The 6,845-nt window shown below is 34.2% G+C and overlaps 1 protein-coding gene across 3 annotated transcripts in view; it reads left to right on the top strand.

Annotated features, from left to right (window-relative positions):
- The first annotated feature begins 3,769 nt into the window (after positions 1 to 3,769).
- Positions 3,770 to 6,845, top strand: part of LOC137627538 (uncharacterized) — a 785,382-nt gene continuing 782,306 nt past the window's right edge. For all 3 annotated transcript variants that reach the window (XM_068358643.1, XM_068358640.1, XM_068358632.1), the window contains exon 1: positions 3,770 to 3,861. The gene's annotated coding sequence lies outside the window, so the exon portion shown is untranslated. The remainder of the gene's footprint in view (positions 3,862 to 6,845) is intronic.

The following is a 6,845-nucleotide window of genomic DNA, read 5'->3' as shown; positions in this document are numbered from 1 at the left end:
ACTTGTATGAAGTTAATTCCAATAGTCATACTTTCTCCACCATAAGGCACAATAATACACAGTATTCTAGAAGTTATATTCCAGCTATGACCAAATTGTGGAATGATCTTAATCTGGAGGTTGAAATAGTGGAAGTTCATAAGTTCAAACGTTTTATAGCTATTATTATTATTATTATTATTATTATTATTATTATTATTATTATTATTATTATTATTATTATTATTATTAGCTAAGCTACAAACCTAGTTGGAAAGGAAGGATGCTATTAGCCCAAAATCTCTACAGAGAAAAATAGCCCAGTAAGGAAAGGAAATAAGGAAATAAATAAACTATATGAGAAATAATGAACAATTGAAATAAAATATTTTAAGAGCAGTAACAACATTAAAAAAGATCTTTCATATACAAACAATAAAAAAAAATTATGACAGCCTGTTCAACATAAAACATTTGCTGCAAGTTTGAACTTCTGAAGTTCTACCGATTCAACTACCCGATTAGTAAGATCATTCCACTACTTGGTCACAGCTGGAATAAAACTTCTAGCATACTGTATACTATTGAGCCACATGATGGAGAAGGCGATACTGATAGAATCAACTGCGTACCTAGTCCTACGAATAGGATGGTACTGTCCGGAAAGATCTGAAGGCAAAGGATGGTTAGAATTATAAAAAATCTCATGCAACATGCATAACGAACTAATTGAACGACGGTGCCAAAGATTAATTTTTAGATCAGGAATAAGAAATTCAATAGACCGTAAGTTTCTGTCCAACAAATTAAGATGAGAATCATCAGTTGAAGACCAGACAGGAGGAAAATTTTTGAAACAAGGTTCAATTAAAGAATTAAAACTCTTCTTCACAATAGATTTATCACCTAAAATCTTTTCCTTTCTCAATAAGCCAATTTTTTGTGCAATTGAAAAAGACAGAGAGAATGTTTCTCAAAGGTAAATTTGCTGTCAAGAACCACACCTAAAGTTTTAAAAGTGTCATACTGAGTTAAAGAAACAATATCAATACTGCGATCCAGATGTTAAAGAGCACCTGTCCTTGGCCTACTTACAATCATACTTTGAGTTTTGTTAATAATCAACTTCATGCTTCCTAATTTGTACCATGCACTAGATCTCTATTAAACGATTCAGCAACCCCAAATCTATATTCAGGAGATGGAATTGATACAAAGAGAGTAGCATCATCTGCATATGCACTGAGCTTGTTTTCTTGGCCAAACCACATGGCATGCTTATATAATATGAAAAGTAATGGGACAGGCCAAGAACACTACCCTGAGAAACACCAAAGATCATATTCCTATACTCACTATAGTGCCCATCAACAACAACTCTTTACGATGTATTACTTAAAAAATCAATAATGAGGCTGAGAAAACTCTAGTTTAAAAACAAGGGCTTCATGATTAACACAGTCAAAGACAGCAATAAAATCAAGTCGATCATGCAAACTTCCTGACCACATTCAAGGGAGTTCTGTACAGCATTTGAGATTGTAAGAAGGGCATCACATGCTCCAAAGCCTTTCCTCACTGGGCTACTTTACCTTTGATTTCAGATAAGCATTGTCATTTTATTCAAGTCTACGGACGAAACATTACCTTTTTCATGTTGACCGTGAATTACTGTAATCTACATATGATGAGAACAGAGTAGGCAATGGACGATGAAATATCATTGGAAGGAGAAAGGATTAATGAGGTACAATCGTTTAAGTATTTAGGAACTATGATCTGTAATAAAGGGTCATTACAATTAGAGTTTAGTAAACGATTGAAAAAAGCAAATCAGACAATGGCTAGGTTACGTAAAATTTAGGAATCAAATCGCCTGAAATTACATATAAAAATCGGACTATATATCAGTTTAGTGAGATCAGTGTTACTATATGGACATGAGTCATCATAATCATATGGCAATGAAACAAACTCCAATGGATTTTGTAGATTTGAGAACAAATCCATCAGAAGAATATTGGGAGTTAATTGGCAGGACAGGATTAGAAATGAAACTATAAGAGAGATTAATCGAGTGCCATATGTGGATGAGATCATGATATGGGGTAGATGGAGATGGTTTGTGCATGCTCTTCTCGCTCCCCAAAAGAGATTACTTCACCAAACGTTCAGCTGGGGTCCACAAGGCACTAGATGAGTTAGAAGACCTAGACCTACATGGCTGAGGGCTATGGAGTACGAAATAGATGATTAATGAAGAAGTATTGAGTTGAAAGCTTAAAATAAAGACGACTAGTGAAATCTAACCAAGGTCCCCTGCGTCAATAGGCGTAGGAGGATATGATGATGATGATGACTACTGTAACATTTTACAAAAGTCTACGGTCAGAACATTAATCTTTTCATTTGCTGACCGTAGATGGTGAAAATTCAATTGCTATCTTGATCTGGATCAACTCAAAAATTTAATGGGTTCTTCCAGAGCATAAAATCCAGCATGGAGTTTCGACGTAATCGAGGAACGTCTCGTGGATCCTTCTTCGAAAGGGTTCAGCCAATGCAACTATCACAAACTTGTACAATTACTTCTGAAATAAATCAAGCGAAATATTGTTCACACTGCAATGGTTGTTTGCCATAGAATCTGACCAAACGTCATATACATTACTTCACTAACACTCAGCTACAAAAACATGATTGACGAAATAAGTTCTCATAATTCTACAAGAAGTTTAATTATAAAACTTTAAAGATCTGAGCAATGTTTCTTGTTTATGACCTTTCTTACGAGTTATACGAAATGATGAAAAAATATGGTATTGTATACCAATGAAGTAACCTTCATGTCACAAAATAAAATTACATGTATAACATGGCAACAGTAAATGTATTCCGGTTATCTGTTTATGAAAAAATGGAGTTATTTATGATGGAAAAATATATTGACAGTAACTATTGCTATACACAGGTCACCGACGGTGATTGCCAGATGTATGCTTCACATATCTAAAAAGGAAACACATATACGTGTTCCTAGTTGTAAAAAAATACACGCAGGCTTCTATACTGTTAATGGCTCTTGTATAGGAATAACATTTATTAGGATTATGTAACGAATGTTGTAAATAAGGAACAACGTATTATTTTTGAGAAATTAAGATTTCCACTGTACGACACTTTCCCTGAACCTGAGGCAGCGTGCACATGGTTGCCCAACGCAGGCTGGAAGACTAACTCACGTCAGTCATGTGTTGACCTTTGTGGTGGTAGGTATGTGCGTCTGTGTGTATGTGTGATCCCTTTCTCCTTAAACTCTGGTTTAGTTAGTGTTCTGAAACGTTATTTCTTAAACCAGCTTCCGCTTTAAAATCTTCTCTACTACTTCCTTGTTCCTGCCTTTCTCTTACGTTCTCTCTCAATAATTCCACAATCGCTTCCTAAACACCGCTCCGAAAGAAATAAAATCCTGAAATAAGCATGATAATACCCACTAGGAATAGATGTTGAATTCATGACATTTTTCCCCGAGAAGGGAAATCATAAGAGTTCAGTAGATCCTAATTCTCTAATGAGGGGAACCTAATTAGACTGAAGCCGGTCTCAAGAGAGAGAAAGAGAGAGAGAGTGAGGGGTGTGGCGGCGTAGGGGAAACCCCTACCCCCTCCCTCCCCCAATCCCAAACACACCCGTCTTCTCATCTGGGTTCAGAAGTCTAAGATGTGGTCTTTCCCCTTTTTGAGAATTCATCAAACTCAAGGATTCCCTTTCCTCCCTTCCTCCATCTTACAGGAAAACAGTGATCCCAGGAAATGGATTAGCGGCCCAGATTTAAGATGAACTCAGAAGAACGACGGTCACACCACCAAGCCTTATGACCAGGTAAGTCAATCAGCATGTTTATATTTTGTTTGGTGTACCTGTGATGTAAACTGTAATACACAAAGACTTACAAGAACTGGCGAGGAAAATCACAAAAATAATGATCTGATATATATCAGTATTTCCACACACAACTTTAAAAATACATGCATACCTGCATGCATACTTACTCAATATCTCCCGCTATCATTATAAATTTAAAAGATTTAAGTTTTGGTTACTTACTATTTCAAAATCCTTGTGGATGTGTGAATTTCCTGATGATATTAAAAATGTAAGTTAAAGGCTACCTCGTGTTATTAAAGAAAGCTAAGTACAGCTACATTGCTAATTTTAGAGTATTTACCAAAGAGTTTTATATGTGATTGAATATAAATTTTTTATTGTTTTATATTTGGTAAATACTACGTTTGCTAATTACTTATATACGCCAAGAAATTATTTGCGGAGACCATGATGCGATATAGTACTGAGCGTCCACATTTCTTGACATATTCCGATTAATTTTAACAAAATAATAAAAGCATTTCAGCAACAAAATAACATTTATAAATAAACTTTGATTATCAAAACATTTTGCCAATAAAGACCATCCTGTGAGATAACCAATACATTTCAGATCACTTGTTACGACACTTGAACATTAAAAAGATTATATTCCGATAGCGTTTAATATGATCAGTGGTTCATCGTCTTTGAGCAGCAGAATACTTTCACTAGTATCTATATTCATCTTGGTAAATGACTACTCCCGTTAATCTGTATATATCATATATATATACATATATATATATATATATATATATATATATATATATATATATATATGTATGTATGTATGCTTTTTGTTCTAGATAAAGAAGATAGACGGTAAAAAGTATTTATAATAAAAAATATAAGCATTGAACTGTAGAGTGTATATATATATATATATATATATATATATATATATATATATATATATATATATATATATATACGCACACACACACACACATATATATATATATATATATATATATATATATATATATATGTGTGTGTGTGTGTGTGTGTACCTTCGCATAATTCGTACACATTATCAAGGTATCTTCTGGTACATAACACACACACACACATATATATATATATATATATATATATATATATATATATATATATATATATATATATATATATGTATATATATATGTGTGTGTGTGTGTGTGTGCGTGCGTGTTATGTACGACTGACCTGTACTTCATAGCAAGATTAAGACGTTTCATAAAATGAATTTACATTTTAGGAAGTTGAATTTTACATTAGAAATAACTCCAGTTTGATAAGGTGATCCCCAGGACGACGATTCCCGCCAATGCGTCAGAGGACTGCGCTAAAACGAGGCGGTAACGCCAACCCTTTGATCGACTCTCCGTAATGATTCGCTCGCATTTTCCTCCAACGAAGATTTCTTGTAGCTAAAAATCAAATAGAAAGCAAAATCATACGCTTGTGACTCGCTCAGTGTTAAACAACGATTAAAACCAAAAGCAGATACTTGCCAAGCACTGGATGAGACGGTACATCGAATGAACTCAACACGGATTTCTTTTCATCCGCTCGTGGTTCTTTCCCTCTTCTCTTCCTCGTTCGATTACAAATGCAAAAGAGAATCGGCAAGTTATTTCTCAGACTTGTAGCCCTTCAACCATGAATGAGGTCAAAAGAAACAAAATTGGCAAAGAAACAAAAAAATAGCAGAAAAGAAAAATAAGGGAAAATGTTGAAGGAAATCTTCAAGTTATATTGGTGCAACTACTGCATTGGACCAAGCAGAGAACTGACGCTTTCTGACCCTTATTTGCCCTGAACCCAAGGACTGAAATCGCGTTTTAGGATTCGGATCGAGTTTCGTCGGGCGCATTGGATACTTACAGGGACTTTGGCAACTAAATGGTTCTTGATTCTGAAGTTCATTTCAATGATAATACAAATTAATATTGGGTGATTTCTTCTATCAACAATATTATCAATTATCATTATAGCTATTAATTTTACTGCTCGTATTACTGTTTTTATTTCCAACACAGCAGGACGCGTTTTCTGAAAACAAAGGTATTTAATAAATCCAGTAAATAGTTTAAGAGTTTTTATAGTTGTCCGATGGACGGAAGGGAGGAACAGGGGAAAAATGTAGGGGTTTTCAGAACGTCTGCGAAAATGAGACGCTGTCACGGCACCGTTTTATTACCTAAGAAAGGCGTCTAGTTCTCTTCTTTTCAAGAAAGACTTTATTCTGGCACAATCTTTTGAAGATTTTGCGTTCATATGATGACGTTTAACCAATACATTAGTATCATTATTATAATTATCATTATCCTTTATTTGTACACAGGTAGTTACGATAATTAGTGTCATTAGGCGTACACATCCTAAAGAGCCATAAACTAGCAAACTTCCATGAAACAGAATGTTATGTAAACAGGGACGTGATAGTACTAATATCATATACAAAAATATTCTAGAAAATATAATTAGCAACTATATAAGCAAAAAGCTCGCATATAATAGCATATGACCATGGCACATTCCACACACTTTTATAACTTTACTCACATTTAAAAGCAGCGCAATCTGTAATATTTTAAAATAAACTGTGTAAATTTTAGCAAAGACTCAACAAAAAAACAAAAATTAAATTAAAAAAAAAATCTTTTTAGTGTTGGACCGGGCATTGTTGTTTGATTAAACCACAACTTGAATATAAGAAGTTTAGCCTGAAAACTTAGTCAGGTCAAATACGAAGTTATCAAAGTTGGGTTGGATAAAGACATTGGCTTTTTGAAAGCTGGTGCATTACCCGGAGTTTACTGGCAATTGCGCGCAGGTGTGTTTGACTGAAACCATTTGGTGAATATAAATAGGCAACGCAGCTTACTCTCGCCGCAAATATATAGGATAACGATGGTATCCATATATATATATATATATATATATATATATAT

Source organism: Palaemon carinicauda, chromosome 2 (assembly GCF_036898095.1).
Source record: "Palaemon carinicauda isolate YSFRI2023 chromosome 2, ASM3689809v2, whole genome shotgun sequence".
NCBI lineage: Eukaryota > Metazoa > Arthropoda > Malacostraca > Decapoda > Palaemonidae > Palaemon > Palaemon carinicauda.
Note: the sequence above shows the minus strand (reverse complement) of the source record. Positions and strands in the feature narration are given on the sequence as shown.